The sequence below is a fragment of the Panthera tigris genome, chromosome F2 (genome assembly GCF_018350195.1).
Source record: "Panthera tigris isolate Pti1 chromosome F2, P.tigris_Pti1_mat1.1, whole genome shotgun sequence".
NCBI classification, from domain to species: Eukaryota; Metazoa; Chordata; class Mammalia; order Carnivora; family Felidae; genus Panthera; species Panthera tigris.
In genome coordinates this window covers 20,748,045-20,764,900 of record NC_056676.1, presented here as the reverse complement: position 1 = coordinate 20,764,900, position 16,856 = coordinate 20,748,045, and the positions used below count along the sequence as shown (strand labels likewise).

General features: G+C 40.0%; 1 long non-coding RNA gene across 1 annotated transcript; it reads right to left on the bottom strand.

Annotated features, from left to right (window-relative positions):
* Window positions 1–1,191: 1,191 nt before the first annotated feature.
* Window positions 1,192–14,899, bottom strand: LOC122234987. The gene is made up of 3 exons (XR_006212999.1): window positions 14,733–14,899; window positions 14,245–14,410; window positions 1,192–2,058 (listed from the first exon to the last, which is right to left on the bottom strand). It is a non-coding gene; the product is annotated as an uncharacterized LOC122234987 (long non-coding RNA).
* Between the last annotated feature and the right edge of the window lie 1,957 nt (window positions 14,900–16,856).

Below are 16,856 nucleotides of genomic sequence, written 5' to 3'. Positions count from 1 at the left end.
CTTTGGTCTCACCTGTCAAGAAAATTCTTAGAAAATTTGAAACTAGTAATAAAAGTGGACTTACAGAATTCTTTCAATTGTCAGTATTAGCAAGTAATGTCAATACAGTACCTGTAACAGTCTTATCCTTATACCCATCTATACTTATTTTTATCAACCACTGGTTCATGTTTAATTCTTCCCTAATTGTGTGTGTTCACCCCGAGGGCACACTCCCACTTGCCATTTACTATTTTGTCTGAATATACCTTTATTTTTAGTCTGGTGCTATGCTCAGAGTGCTCAAAAAATGTGTTTCAGCATGTGAATAAAATTAGGAATACCTCTGTATCTTTTAAATCAGAAATATATGAGGGGCACCTGGGTGACTCGGTTAAGCCTCGACTCTTGATTTTGGCTCAGGTCATGATCTGACGGTTCACGATTTTGAGGCCCGCGTCGGGCTCTGCACTGACAGTGTGGAGCCTGCCTGCGATGCTCTCTCGCTTTTTGTCTCTGCCCCTCCCCCTCCCTCCCTCTCTGCCAAAAATAAACTAAAAACAAGAAATACATGAATAAAAATATTCTTCAGTGAATTGTAAAATTAAGTTGGTCATTACCCTATCTTTCAAAACTCTGTAAACGGTGGGTGAAATGATAGACTGGAACATATTTTAATTAAAATTCACATGCAAACCCAGGTAGAAATATATAGGAGTCTACGTAGATTTATTGATATTAAAATTATCTAAGCATTTTCAAGGATTGAAATACATATAGTCCAGAGACCTAATACTTCATTCATCGTGAAGGACTAATTTGCTGTACGAGAGCAGGGAGTAGGCATTCGCCACATGAAGACATTTTAGTGCAACCACCTGTCACAAACACTGTCCTTCTAGTTCTCGCTCTAGAGTGGAAAAGCTGTAATAAAGCCAGAGCCAACACCCTTGTGGTAATCAATAAGGAGCATTAGTGCTACATATAATTCCAACCAAGTTGGACCTATTTTTGTTTTATGTTCCAATGTACAGCATTCTCATTTGGTGATGTCAAGAGAATGAAAAATGTGCTGTTTACAAAATGAAGTATTGAGTTTGCTTGAAATATCACATCTCACAAAAACACTCTCAAAACGTGGAAGCATACCTTCGAGTTTAACAGAATAATGGATATTGGAAAGGGAGAGAAATAAATTACATACTCTACATATATTATAAACATGTTTATTTAATTAAAGACACAAAACAAATACATAATTCCACAAACACCAAAATTGACCTGCTAGAGTTTTTAGCATTCTCAACTTATATGCCAACAGAAGTTTTACGTATTGTAATGATGGATTAGAATAAATCTATATTTTTGCAAGGTAGCGTTTAGGTAGGGTTTTAATATCATTTGCAACAATTCACTTTATTATTGCAGAGAACTCCAACATGCAGCTGCTTTTTTTTTTTTTTTTAAGAACCATATTGTGTATTTGAACCGCTGTTATTTTTGGCCAGGTTTTGAAAATCCATTTATTAATTAGAAATAAGCTGACAGATGAGACAGGAAAAAAAAAAACCTACTTATTAAAATCAACACACCTCCTCTTTTACTTCATTTCCTGGATTCTTGACTCTTTAATCCAATTAGCATTAGGCTGTGGAGTATGAAAGAGAATCTGCACGATCATGACTCAATTAAGAGTGTTTTCTAATGACCTGTGTGTCACCCTTTTGCTCTTAGGGTTGTTACTTTTTCTTCCAGTTAGGAAACAAAGCAGACCTTTTCTTTTTTCAAATTGCGTGAAAAGGATGATTTCAGTTTCGTTATAGATTATTAAAAGTAATGCTAAACTAATAACCCTTGTGACAGCAAACAGATCAGTGGTTGCCCCAAGGAAGGAGGGTGGAGGGGAGGAGGCTGAGGGAGGGAGGAATCACCAAGGGCACAAGAAAGCTTGGAGGAGTGATGGATATGTTCACTGCCTTCATCAGTCTGGTGGTTGCAGGGATACGTACAGATGTCACAGCTTATCCAGTTGTACACTTTCATCATGATTTCTTGTATGAGAATTATCCCTTAATAAAGCTGTAAAAAAAAATGTAGTTCGGTTAAAAAGTGAAGGTAATTATTAAAGTAAAAGTTCTTATCAAGTGACTAATTTATACCGTGTTCCTCAAGGGGTAAGAGGTTTTTCTTTTTACCTCATTTTACTTGTGATGTAAATTAGATATTTTAAGAAAGCCTACTGAAGGCAAGCATAGCTTTCTATGTATCATTTTGTTGGTTTCTATTACAATTAGTAGTTGCAACCTAATGTTATTTAAAAAAAAATGAAAAAGGGGCACGCCTGGGTGGCTCAGTTGGTTAAGCATCCGACTTTGGCTCAGGTCATGATCTCGCAGTTCGTGAGTTCAAGTGAGCCCTGCATCAGGCTCTGTGCCGACGGCCTGGAGCCTGCTTCGGATTCTGTGTCTCCCTCTCTCTCTGCCCCTCCCCCAATCATGCTCTGTTTCTCTCTGTCTCTCTCTGTCTCTGTCTCTCTCTCTCAAAAATAAATAAATATTAAATTTTTTTTAAAAATGCAAAAGCAAGGAGCATTTAATGAAAAAAATTTAAAAATGTCCTAAAGTTGTACATTGTTTCAAGTTCACAAATCATCTCTTGCTGATATCTTTATGATCTTGGTCTTTGATCCTTTTGTTCTTCAGTTTGGTGATTAAAATTTAAAACCTCACATTTATTATTTTTTATGCTCCCCACTTAAGATTAATTATGATTGTTTCATATTTCCACTGTACATATTTAATAAATTTAAGTCTTTCCTTGTAGAAGAAGAGAATGAGATGTCAAGATTCTTAAGGATGACTTTACAACTGTCACAACTCTGGGAGAAATTGCCCCTCATTACGTATCAAGTGAGTTTAGTCTAGAAAAGAGCAGATATTTAAAAATAAAAAAAGGAAGGGGCCCCTGGGTGGCTCAGTGGGTTAAGCAACTGACTCTTGATTTCGGCTCAGGTCATGATCTCATGATTAGTGAGATCGAGCCCCTTACTGGCAGGCGCTGACAGTGCAGAGCCTGCTTGGGATTTTCTCTCTCCCGCTCTCTCTGCCCCTCCCCTGCTCCTGTGCGTGTGCACACACGCGCACTCTGTCTTTCAAAGTAAATAAATAAACGTTTATAAAGAAATAAATGAATGAATACATACATACATAAAAACGGAAGAAAGAAAAGATGAAAGAGAGAAGAGAAAGGGACTACAAGGAAAGATGGATAATTTAAGCAGAGTGATAACAGCTGTGCGGAACTCCTACATTCTTATAAAGACGTATTCAAGTAGCTCTGCTGAACTGAAAGGCTTGTCACCCTCTGGGCCAGCCACGCCCCGCTGGCAGACAGATAGCCTTCGTTCGGGAGGAGCCCTACGAGAGGATAGTGGTCAGCCTCGCACCACAACCCCCACGCGTATTTTTATCAGGCTTCAATATAAATGGAAGAACTGAGCCTGTTACAGCATTGCAACCAAACATCTTAAAATTGTGCTTTTATAATTCCTTAAGGTAAATGGATGAGCAGTGTACTCAGCCTGACCCAGCCGGACACGCTTGAGCATAAGGCAGTAAAACTGCAAATTGGAACTCTGAAAGTTTAGGGTTTTGAAATACAGAGACTCCAAAGTGATTAAATGTTGACATCAACCACAATAAATTTTTATCCTCCCGATAGTAAACTGAAAATTGCAAAACACATATAGTAGTTTCCCACAGTAAGTAACTGAGATATAGTGAAATCTTTATTCTAGACTTTTTTCTTGGCAAATTAGTTCAACATGGCCCCTGCTGGATTCCACACAGAGGGCATATTGCTTGCTGAGCAATTTGCCCTACAGAATAGTTGCTATGCTGCCTTGCTTCAGGCAAAGTACTAAACTAAATTTCTGTCTCCCATTGTCATTGACAGTAGAACAGCTGGAAATTAAAGATTTCGAGACACATTATAATGTTTTCCTTAAAAATTTTTTTATACATACAGCAGCAAAAATGTTCTTAACAAAACTTTGGAGGGGCAAATATATTCTTATCAACCCTACATGAGAACTGTGTTAATTTTCTCACTACGTTCCCCCTATCTTTACGTCCTTGTAATCTGATATTGAAGTGTATTTTATTTAACGGCACCAGGCTGGCTCAGTCGGTAGAGCATGCGACTCTTGATCTCGGGGTTGTAAGTTCGAGCCCCACACTGGGTGTAGAGATTACTTAAATAAATAAAATCTTTAAGGGGCGCCCGGGTGGCTCCGTCGGTTCAACGACCAACTTCAACTCAGGTCATGATCTCGTGGTTCTTGAGTTCGAGCTCCGCGTTGGGCTCTGTGCCGACAGCTCGGAGCCTGGAGCCTGCTTCGGATTCTGTGTCTCCCCCTCTCTCTGTCCCTCCCATGCTCATGCTCTGTCTCTTTCTGTCTCTCAATAATAAATAAACAGTAAACATTTTTTTTAATTTAATATTTTTTAAAAAGTGTATTTTATTTAAAATATTGATAGGCTTTCCACTTTCACTTAGCCTTAGTATAGGCAGGTGTCTGTGAACTGGCACTTAAGGCATGTGTGTGATTTTGTCTATACCTAGAAGTGCCTCACTTAGCAAGCTGGAAAAGACATGACACCCAGTTGTAACCTGCCTGGTTTGACTTCCTGGGAAGTAAATGTAAACCAGTGGTTTGGCATCATGTTGAAGGGGATTCACATGCGTGTCAATGAAATCTGGGGTCACGGGCCGCCCTCATAGCATCTTCCTCCTACAAGCAACTTTTGGTATAGTTGGCTCTGCTAAGCTGAGAGAGATACAACAGGGCCCTGGAACCCGGGAAGGATATACCTGTTTGTATGAATTGTGGGAATAGCTACTCACCTTCTTATGGACATTGAGACAGTTTACAATGGCTTTACAACATTCCAGCAGCAGGTTATTGAACTCTACTTGCTTGGTCTTTAGTGGTAAGATGTTTACATGACATTACACTATTTTGCTGACCGATAAAAGTATCCATACTGGAAGAAAATTAATCTGAGGAAAAAAATAACTGCTTTTAAAAAGAGATGTACGAGGTGCCTGGGTGGCTCAGTCGGTTAAGCGTCCGACTTGGGCTCAGGTCATGATCTCACGGTCCGTGAGTTCAAGCCCCGCGTCGGGCTCTGTGCTGACAGCTCAGAGCCTGGAGCCTGCTTCCGATTCTGTGTCTCCCTCTCTCTCTGACCCTTTCTCTCTCTGACCCTCCCCTGTTCACACTCTTTCTCTCTCTTTCTCAAAAATAAACATGAAAAAATATATTTAAAAATAAACAGAGGTGTAAGGTTAATAAATGAAAAGAAGGTGTTGTACTTTATATGTTTGATTTGATTTTAGTAAAGCATTCATATGAACACATCACTACTTATACAGTGAAGTGTAATTCTATACCTGACACTATTTCAATCTTCCTTTTTCAACAAAAAGTTACATATTTAAAGATACATATTTCTCAGGTTAATTTTCATTTTATTTCTAGTTTTACTAGTTTCTCTGTTCTCATGAAATGCTCTCCGTTTCTCCCCCTGAAAACTGAGGGTATTTATTGCCTTCCAGGCCACCTTTAAAGTGCTAACACTGGACCCACCATCCCAATAATATTCCAATAAACTCTAACCGTCACCTGGGAGAAAATAAAGGTATCACATGAAATTGAGAATTTGCCGTTTGACACAATATGAAATTAACCATACTCAAATAATTAGAACAGATGACACACTAAGTATAATTTACGCTTTCTTCAAAGGTTTACAACCCAATTCAGAACTTCTCAGTGTGACATCCTTACCACCACACTTGGTCATCATTCTTGCAAGCTGTATCTAGTGACCGAGGTCACCAATGCCACGTACAACGCTAAGCATAAGAAATGAAATGACAAACAGATACACAGGCATGGACTCCCATGTCTGGGCACTTGCATCAAATAATATTGAATGGGTACATAAAAGAACCACACACTAGGGGCGCCTGGATGGCTCAGTTTGTTGAGCGTCCGACTTCGGCTCACGTCATGATCTCACAGTTTGTGAGTTCGAGCCCCGCGTCGGGCTCTGTGCTGACAGTTCAGAGTCTGGAGCCTGCTTCGGATCCTGTGTCTCCCTCTCTCTCTCTCTCTGCCCCTCCCCTGCTCACACTCTGTCTCTGTCTCTGTCTCTCAAAAAATAAATATTAAAAAAAAAAAAAGAACCACACACTAAAGCTTTGTAGTGAACACCATGCCAGGTATCGGAGAGTTCACGGTGCACATCATTAACCTGAAGCAAGACCATATTTTCTGCTGCTCTTTTACTCAGTTCTTGGTCTATTTGCTAGTGCCCATAACTTAGTCAATGTGAAATGATTTAATTAGCACAACTTTGGGTAACCATGTGAATGCTCTACTGAAGCCAAACAGAGTATGGTAACTTCATCTATTAATCTTACCATTCTGTTTAAAAGCAGTTAATTTTTTTCCTTGGATCTCTTTTAGCATGCATGTTTTTACCGATCATCAAAAGAGTGTCATGTCATTTATACATTTTGCTTGCTCTGACATATGTTCGGTATTTTTAAGAGCGTCTTAGGTCAGCTTATCAGTTGCAATGGATGAGAATCACTAGTCTGTTTCCCAAACCTGTTATTTCCCAGTAGGAAGTATGAGGTCATCTGTCTTCCTGACCCAGAAGGCACAAATTATCCAACTATAGAGAGAAGAGTTTTTGCTGTGTCTCTGGTATCTAATGTTTTTTTCTCCACCCAGATTTAGTCTGTGAAAAATACAGCTGATAGAGCTGAGGGTGATGGAGACAGTGGTCCAAATAATTCTGGAAAGTGTAGCTTCATTTACACTCTCCCCTCTGATTGTGCCTTAGGCCTGATGCTTGGGAGAGAGATGAGTCGTGGACTTAGGGTAGGACATAGGCTGGAGAGCGGGCAGTCCCTGGAGAAATGCTCCCAACCAGAGTGGTACACGTGTTCCCTAGCATTGAAGGAGTGAGCAGGCCAGCTGGCTTTGGCAAAAGGGGCCGCCTTCAGGGGCAGCACAACCTGGGGGAGGGCGGGCGTGGGGTTTAATTCACTATCTTGTGCTACCTTCCACTTCTCCAATGTTTCCTATCTGAGTTGAAGATACCTAACCTGCTTACTAAAAATCAGCCCCTGAGGGCATAAGCAAGGAAGACAGGGTCAGGATTGACCTTGAAATTTAGACAGCTTGAGGAGGAAAGGGAGGGTCTGAGTGAGAAGGAAAAGAGGCGGGTAATAGGAACAATTGATTAGAGGTTTCAGTGGCACGGAAGGATTGTTGGAATTGAGGTAGTAAAGAAATGAGGTGAAAGAGGAATGAGGGTGGTGGCAGGGGGTTTGGTGGGGAGCAGGTTTTTTTTTTTTTGTTTTTTTTTTTTAATGTTTATTTATTTATTTTTTTTTAATTTTTTAATATATGAAATTTACTGTCAAATTGGTTTCCATACAACACCCAGTGCTCATCCCAAAAGGTGCCCTCCTCAATACCCATCACCCACCCTGCCCTCCCTCCCACCCCCCTTCAACCCTCAGTTTGTTCTCAGTTTTTAACAGTCTCTTATGTTTGGCTCTCTCCCACTCTAACCTCTTTTTTTTGTTTCCTTCCCCTCCCCCATGTGTTTCTGTTAAGTTTCTCAGGATCCACATAAGAGTGAAACCATATGGTATCTGTCTTTCTCTGTATGGCTTATTTCACTTAGCATCACACTCTCCAGTTCCATCCACGTTGCTACAAAGGGCCATATTTCATTCTTTCTCATTGCCATGTAGTATTCCATTGTGTATATAAACCACAATTTCTTTATCCATTCATCAGTTGATGGACATTTAGGCTCTTTCCATAATTTGGCTATTGTTGAGAGTGCTGCTGTAAACATTGGGGTACAAGTGCCTAGAGGGGAGCAGGTTTAAGGTTTAAGTCTACCATGTAGCCACAGGAGGGAGTGGCTGACCTAGTGATGGGCAGTCTTTAAAGGGGAAGTGCAAGGTGGAAATATCAAGACCTATCATCCTTAGTGCAAGGATGCCTTCCAGGAAATGAGAGTGCTAAGCGCATCACTGCTATGGAGGGGATTCATTATTGCCTGGCCTCTAGGAGATGCATTTCTGATATCACTTACCTACTATCAACATACGTTAAGGTACAAATAGGGATTTATTGACTGATTTATTCTACATCTTTTAGAATTTTCCTAATGGACCAAATAGAACATAACCCACATATACCCTATCACTCACTCACCTAGAGCTGTAGACCACAGCAAGCATCACATTTGAACACCTTACCTACTTACGGCTGAGGCTGGGGGTAAACTAGCCCATGAAGACTTTTTTTACTGCCTATGAGCTAGGAATGGTTTGTACATTTTTCAATGGATGGGAAAACATCAAAAGAAGAAGAATATCTTGTAAGAAGTGAACATTAGAGGAGAGCCTGGATGGCTCAGTCAGTTAAGCTTCTGACTCTCATTTTCGGCCCAGGTCATGATCTCACATTTTGTGGGTTCCAGCCCTGCATCATGTTCCACACTGATAGTGCAGGGCCTGCTTGGGATTCTCTCCCTGTGCCCTTTCGGTACACACTCTCTCTCTCAAAATGAATCAATAAAATTAAAAAAAAAAAAAAAAAAAGTGAACATGACACAAAATTCAAATTTTAGTGTCCCTAATAAAGTTTTATTGGAACACAGCACGCCCATTTGTCAATGACTGTGGGTGGCTGCTCTCCCACTACAAGGACAGTGGTGAGTAGTTGGGACACTGAGCACATATTCTGCAAAGGCTAGAGTATTTACTATCTGGCCCTTTGCAGATAAAGTTTATTGACTCCTACTGTAAGCTTTAAAATAATCCTTAGTTTATTTATTCTTTGAGGTACGCCTGGGTGGCTCAGTTCATTGAGCTTCCAACTTCAGCTCAGGTCATGATCTCGTGGTCCATGGGTTCGGGCCCCACATCGGGCTCTGTGCTGACAGCTCAGAGCCTGGAGCCTGCTTTGGATTCTGTGTCTCTCGCTCTCTGCCCCTCCCCCACTCATGCTCTGTCCCCACCTCTCTCAAAAAACGAATAAACATTTAAAAAAATTTTTTTAAATTTATTTATTCTTTGACAAACAATTTGCTATATATCAAAGGACCCTTATCAAAAAATAAGATGTTTGGGGCTCCTGGGTGGTTCAGTTGGTTAAGCATCTGATTTTTGATTTCAGCTCAGGCCATGATCTTATAGTTTGTGGGATTGAGCCCCAGGTGAGGCTTACATTGACAGTGTAGAGCTTGCTTAGGATTCTCTCTCTCCCTCTCTCTCTACCCCTCCCCCACTCATGCATGTAAGAGCATGAGCTCTCTTTCTCTCTTTCAAAAAAAATAAAGTTTAAAAAAATAATAATAATAACCAAGATGTTCATCACAGGAGAGACCATTGCACTACTAAGAAAAGAGATTGGCCAGTGGGATTTGGGCTGAGGGAAGGACTGGGATGGCTGTGTGCTCCCTCTGCTCCTGCTATGGGACCAAAGTGTCCTGAACAGGATGGCCTGGGACAGATCTGGGGGAGATCAGACCCAATTTATACCTTTCTGCTACACATCATTAGCCAGTTACCTGGTTTCTTTGAGCCTCGGCTTATTATCACATGAAGTGGGATACAATCATTACCTTACTGGGTTGATGACATGTGATAACCTTTACAAAAGACCCTGTATGGATAGACCTTCAGTAAATGTTAGTTTCTTTTTTTCCCTCTTTAGCAATAAGATCTTAAGAAAGAATGAAGTACAACTTACGTCACCAAGAGACCGCTTAACACACTGCAGTAATAAGAGAAAAAAATTATTTTCATCTTATAATCTTCACACTTCAGAGGATTCAATTAGAAACTATAAAGAAATCTCAGCCTTTACACGGAGTGAAGCAGAAGGAATTAAGGGACTATGGTGGTGAAAACACACTGTGCTGTAACATGAATATCCCAAATTCAGAGCCAGTTAATACATTAGAGTACAGCCAGATGACTGAATATTGTATAGCTATTAAAGGAAAAGTGAAAGATAGAAAGAAAGAAAGAAAGAAAGAAAGAAAGAAAGAAAGAAAGAAAGAAAAGCAGTGTTTTTAGTGATGTGTGAAATGTAGATAGCACACTCTGAAAAAAGCAGAATATAAACTTTTAATTTTTTTAAGCTTTTAAAAATTTATTTACTTTGAGAGAGAGAGAGAGAAAGCACGAGCAGGGGAGGGGCACAGGGAGGGGGAGAAAGAGAATCTGAGGTAGGAAACACGCTGTCAGTGCAGACCCTGACGCAGGGCTTGGATCCCACAGATTGTGAGATCATGAGCTGAGCGGAAATTGAGTCAGGTGCTTAACCGACTGAGCTGCCCAGGTGCCCGTAACATGTTGCATACAATACAAGCTCAACCGTATTTAAAAGAAAAAAAAAAACCCACAAAAAGAATAGTTAAGGGATAAAAGAGTACAAGGAATTCAAAAAGAAAAAGAAAACAAACAGCTTTACTGAGAAATAATTCACATCCCAGGACAGAAACTTTTAAGACAAAACAGGAGAATTTTAAAAGATTTTGACTTGCGGTGGGTGCTTCAGGCTACCCCACACTGAGTCTGGGGGTGCACGTATTTAGTCTTTTAGAGAAACTTTGTGGGAAGCACCCACTTAGTTCAAGCTTTCGAATCCTTCATTTTGCAGCTAAGGAAACAGAGCCTGGGAGAAGTGAAGAGACCAGCCTAAAAAAGTGCAGCAAGCTAGTAGCAAAGAAGGAACTAGAGCTTTCGGCTACAAATCCAATACTCTGAAACATGCCAATGGTTTACATCCTCTCTTGTTCTCATCCATATTCCCAGATAGCTTTGATGTCACTCACTGCAGTTACGATATAGACACATATTTGGGGACCGCTAAGTCTTTACAACAGTTTTCCTCTGGTCAAGTCTCTCTATGTCAACTTTTATTCTTCTTTATGCCTTTCTCTTAGCCTGTATACCCAATACATGTGCCGTATTTGCAAGCCTGCGGAATATTTTTGTAAAAAGCCCCAGAAACTCAAAGGGCCCTTTTATGAGCATTTGTTGGAATCTGTGACCTCAGTTTTAAATTTAAATTTTAAATTCTTTCCTCTTCAAAGTTTGCCTCTTTAGAAGGTACTTAGAATCTTTCCTTTTAATTTTTCAAGACAACAGTTCACTTTTACAAACGGGCCCTTCCCTCCCCAGCCTCCTGAAGGAAGAGCTGGGTTTCTGTCAAACTTATCACCTCCCCTTCCCCCAATAAGTAATTTGCATAAAAACTTGAAACATTAAAAAAAGGAAAGAATTCTCCACCACAGGGCATTAAGGATCTTATTTTTCTCCTTCCCTTGCTCCTTTGAACGTGCCACTGGTTGGGTCTGTCTTTGGCACAGCTCTCACCCGTGCGTGCACTTTGGAGTCACCTCTGGGGCCCCGAATTTATTTTGACTGAGACGAGGACGTGATTCTTATCTTCAGCCGAGGCTGACAACTTCTGCCTTGGATGAATAGGTTAAAATGAATGCATTTTTCTGAGGATATTTTTGCTGTAAAGTAAGTCCAATTGGGAAATTAGAAGGTTTGGCCTCTGTAAAAGAAATCCCATTCGGTGTCATTTCGAGCTGGGGAGAGTGTGTTTTGTGGACAAGACCAGGGAAATTGCACAACTGACTGTTCTCGTTTACTCACTCAGTCACTCATTCAGTCGTTAAAAACTTACACTATGCCAGACTCTAGAGATCTGCACATGCCCCTTGCTTTCAAGAAGCTTATCACCTAGTAATAGGAGAAAGAGTACTTCAGCAAACTTGGTGATATCCTGTGATAGAGGCATATACGGGCTTCCTCTGAACAAAGAGTATCTTAGAATCTAATTTCAGGCATAGTCATAGAATATGTTCTTATCACGTTGTATCTAAATCAAGTTTTAAAATATAATAGAAATTATAGGAAAGTGGGGTGTAGATAAACGCCACAGTTATATCAGCAGCAAATGGGAAGTTTGAAACTGAGGTTAAATTTGAGGGTGCCTTGAAATAACAGAATTGGTTCAACATTGGTATAAAAGATAGAAAAAAGCTCATTTTGATAGATGATACTTAAGTTATTCAGAATTATAGGAAAAGATAGTTACAGAGTTAGATTAAAAGTAGAAATCAATAAAAATACAGGAGAGAGGGCCAATAGGACAGACCAAGAATAGAATAGAAACAATCTGTAGGGAAGGGGAAAAGAGCAAGAAAAACAAAGTAAAAGAGTAGCTCATGAAGAAAGCATAATCATTCCAAAATAGAATTAAAATATAGTTAAGAATATCACAATGATATATTAAAGGGAAGGGAAAAATGACAAATTTTAAAGAAAACATATTATGCATAATAGCACAGTAGTTAAAAATATATGCTATTACAAAAAAATCATTTACTATTTACTTCAAATATGCTACATAAAATGTACCATTTTAGTTCATTAAAAAAAAAAAAACACATTATTTTAAGAGTGAGCAGACTGAAAATAAAAACTTCTTAAAGGGGCGCCTGGCCGGCTCAGTTGGAAGAACTTGTGACTCTTGATCTCTGGGGGGCATTGTGAGTTCGAGCCCCACATGGGGTATAGAGATTACTTAAATAAATAAAATAAAAAAAAAAAGTTCATAAAGAATTGCAAAAATGCCCTTACTTAAAATTTAACATATGAATAACCTAGTAAAATTCAAGAAAGAGCTAGCAGTGAAATCGAGCCAAATGCACTAGGAGAATTTGCTCAGCAAAGAATCCGGGTATCTTGTTCTGTATATTCTCCAAAATTCCTACAAAATTCTTAAAAAATCCTACAAATTTCTACTACAAAGAAATCCTGAAAATAGGCCCCGGGGTGGGGGTGGGGGTGTTGGATCTAAAACTTTTCAGCTTGGGGCGCCTGGGTGGCTCAGTCGGTTAGGCGTAGGACTTCAGCTCGGGTCACGATCTCGTGGTGTGTGGGTTCGAGCCCCGCGTCGGGCTCTGTGCTGACAGCTCAGAGCCTGGAGCCCGATTTAGATTCTGTGTCTCCCTCTCTCTCTGACCGTCCCCCGTTCATGCTCTGTCTCTCTCTGTCTCAAAAATAAATAATAAAATGTTAAAAAAATTTTTTTTTAACTTTTCAGCTTGACACCAATACCCCATTGCAGACACTGATAGAAAGTAAGCTGAATAGAACACTCGATTTGGTACTACAGATATACCAGATTGCTGAGAGTATGCTTATAACCAATAGTAATTTATGAGTAAGACTTTTTTTTTTTTGCATTTAGAGCAAGTTTATTAAAAACTGCTATATTGCTAATAAAGTACTAGATTTTCAGTTACAAAAGAAAGTTGAGTTAGTAACTAGTTGTAACTGTTGTAACAGTTGTAACAGTTAGTAACTGTTGTAACTACTGCTTCAGTGCTAGTGTATTCTCTTCCAGAATGTAAAGAGACCGCGCTCTGTAGCAAAGTAGTCCATGATGGTAGTTTTGGCAGAAGCACTGCATGCAGGGGAGTCACATTCATATCCAGAGTGTCTAGTCCTTTAAGAACAAATGCTGCCCCTTCCATGATGGAAATGGTCTAATGTAATCAACCTGGCACCAGGTATCTAACTGGAGAATGGTGCCATAGAAGGGACTCAGTGTTGGTCTCTGCTGCTGGCCGATTGGGCACTCAGTGGGGGCCAGAGCCCCGGTTTGTCTTGGAAAATGAAAGTCTGTGTTGCCATCATGGCCACACTGTTCATGAACCCACTGTGTGATGACAAAAGTCACTGGGGTAGGAGGTGGAGTGGTAGCCCCAGAATGGGTCATCCTGTCCACTATTGTGGTATTCCACAAAGCATTGCTTCTTATTCATTTATTCATTTATTCACCTATTCATTTATTCATTTATTTATTTGAGAGAGACAGAAACAGAGTGAAAGAGAGCATGCAAGTGGGGGTGAGGGGCAGGAGGAGAGAAAGAAAATCTTAAGCAGGCTCCACACTCAGCATGGATCCCCATGAGGGGCTCAATCCCATGACCTGAGCCAAAATCAAGAGTCAGACACTCAACCAACTGAGCCACCCAGGCGCCCCCACAGAGCATTGCTTCTGATGGAGGAACTCACTTCATGACAAATGAAGTGGGGCAGTGGGTCCATGCTCATAAAATTTTCTGGTCTTACCATATTTCCCACCATCCTGAAGCAGTTGGCTGGATAGAGTAGTGTAATGGCCGCTTGAAGACTGCCTTACAGAACCAGCGAGTTGGCAGTATCTTGCAGGGTTGGGGCAAGGTTCTCCAGGAGGCTGTATTTACTCTAAATTGGCATCCAATATACGGTGCTGTTTCTGCAACAGTCAGGATTTATGGGTCCAAGAGTCAAGAGATGAAAACTGGAGTGGCACCATTTAATACTACCCCAGTGATCCACTAGTAAAATTTTTGCTTCCAGTCCCTGTGACCTTATGCTCTGCTGGTCTAGAGGTCTTAGTTCCAAAGGGAGGAATGCTTCCATCAGAAGACACAGCAGTGATTACATGGACTGGAATTTAAGACTGCTGCCGGGCCACTTTGGGTTTCTTATGCTTCTGAACTAACAGGCAAAGAAGGGAGTTACTGTCCTGGCTAACTGATTGATCCCAATTACCAAGGGCAAATTGGGTGGCTTACCACATAATGGAGGTAAGGAAGAGTATGTCTGATATTCAGGAAGTGCCTTAGCACTATACCCTGGATTAAAATCAATGGAAAACTGCAACAATCTAATTCTGGCAGATCTGTTCGTGGCCCAGATTCTTCATGAATGAGGGTTTGGGACATCCTACTGGGTAAGGAATCATAACCAGCCAAGGTGCTTGCTGAAGAATATGGAATGGGTAGCGAGAGAAGGCAGTTGTAAATAACAGTTACAGAATGAAGACCATATTTGTTATAAGTATTTCTTCTTTATTTTGTTATGAATATGCTTGTGTGTGTGTACATATGTATGTATGCGTGTATGTATCTATCTGCATATTTGTTTTCCTCCCTCTCTTATTCCCTTATCCTATGAGATATATACGACTTTATATCATAGTATTTAAGAGGGCACCTGGGTGGCTCAGTCAGTTAAGCACCCGACTCTTGATTTTGGCTTAGGTCATGATCTCATGGTTGTGGGATCAAGCTCAGCCTCAAGCTCTTTGCTGGCAGCACGGAGCCAGGAACCCATCATCCCTTGTTCATGCGTGTTCTCTCTCTCTCAAAATAAATCGAAAAAAAAAAAAAAAAAGAATTAACTTTACATTATAGTATTTAAGTTACCAGATATTTAAGTTACCAGAAAATCATGAACATGACCCAAGGACTTTGAACCTCTTCTAGGAAGGAGTTGGTATGCTTTCAGTTGTACACAGGATCGTCATATTATGTTAAGTGGAAGTATGACTTTTTTTACTGTCTTTATTAGGAAATTAAGTATGGTTTAAGGAGATGTGTATGAAAGTCAAGTTGACAAGCAGTAGACTGTGATGGTTAATTTTATGTGTCAACTTGTCTAGGCTGAGATGCCCAGTTGTGTGATCAAACACCAGTTTAGATGTTGCTGTGAAAGTTGTTTGTTTTTTTTAAATTTAACATTTAAATCAGTGACCTTTAATAAAGCAGATTACCCTCCATAATGTGGTTGCTCCACATCCAAACAGCTGAAGGCATTTAAAGACTGAGCTTTCCCAGGAAGGAAGGAATTCTGTCTCTAGACTGCCTTCAGACTCATGACCGCTACATCAACTCCTGCGTGAATTTCCAGCCTGCTGGCCCCCGCTGCAAATTTTGGGTTTCCCACCTCCCATAATCACATGAGCCCATTCCTTCAAATAAATCCCCCTCACCTCTCTCTTTCTCTATCTCAATCTTTATCTCTCTGTCTCTCTTTGTTTCTGTTTCTCTCTCTGTCTCTCTTCTTTGTATATATAGATATATAGACATTTCCTTTTTAGGGATTGCAATTATAGGTAACACCATAAAGACAAAAATATGTTACAGAAATCTATGATGATGGGATTTAAAATGTAACCTAATTATTATAGAATGAAGCCTCTGTTGCATTTGGTAAAATGTTGTCCTTTGTTACAATGCTACCGTAAACTGACACTGAGTCCTTGCAGTTAAGATGATATATCAAAATTACTTATTGATATAATAAACTTTGGTCTCGAAGTTATAATTTGCAAAAAGTTACGGAGGTAGTGGTATGATGGCACTTGACTCCTAACTAGTGCTCTGCAAAGTCAGGGCCATGTGCGTGGTAGAGTGCTGGCCTTCTGGTTCTGATCACCCAACACTTCTACCCGATATTGCTTCATTATAATAAGGAAATATGTTAACCTTGATGGCTGGAACAAATTCCCCTAATTTATGTTCTGCAACCCCTTTGTTCACTGATTTCACTGAATTTTGTAAAACATAAATATTTATCATATTCTAATGGTTTTCTTCGCCACATTTAATCATTCATTCAACAAATACTTAAGTGCCTAGTATTTACATCCTCTGTAAAACCTATTAAGATAGGGGTTTTGCCTGTTTTGTTCAGGGCTGGGTCTCCAATGCTGAGGATAATGGCCTTGCACAGAATAGCAACCCAATGAATTTGTGTTGAATTAATAAATGGAAAGAAGCCTATCCAACAGCACTGGAAATAATTTGTGCATTATCTCTCTTACACTTCATGTCCAAAGTTGGTTAACACATGTGTCTTAGTTGTGAATATAGCAGGTTCCTAAATAACTATTAGCTGTGGCCAAAAGGCTCTTT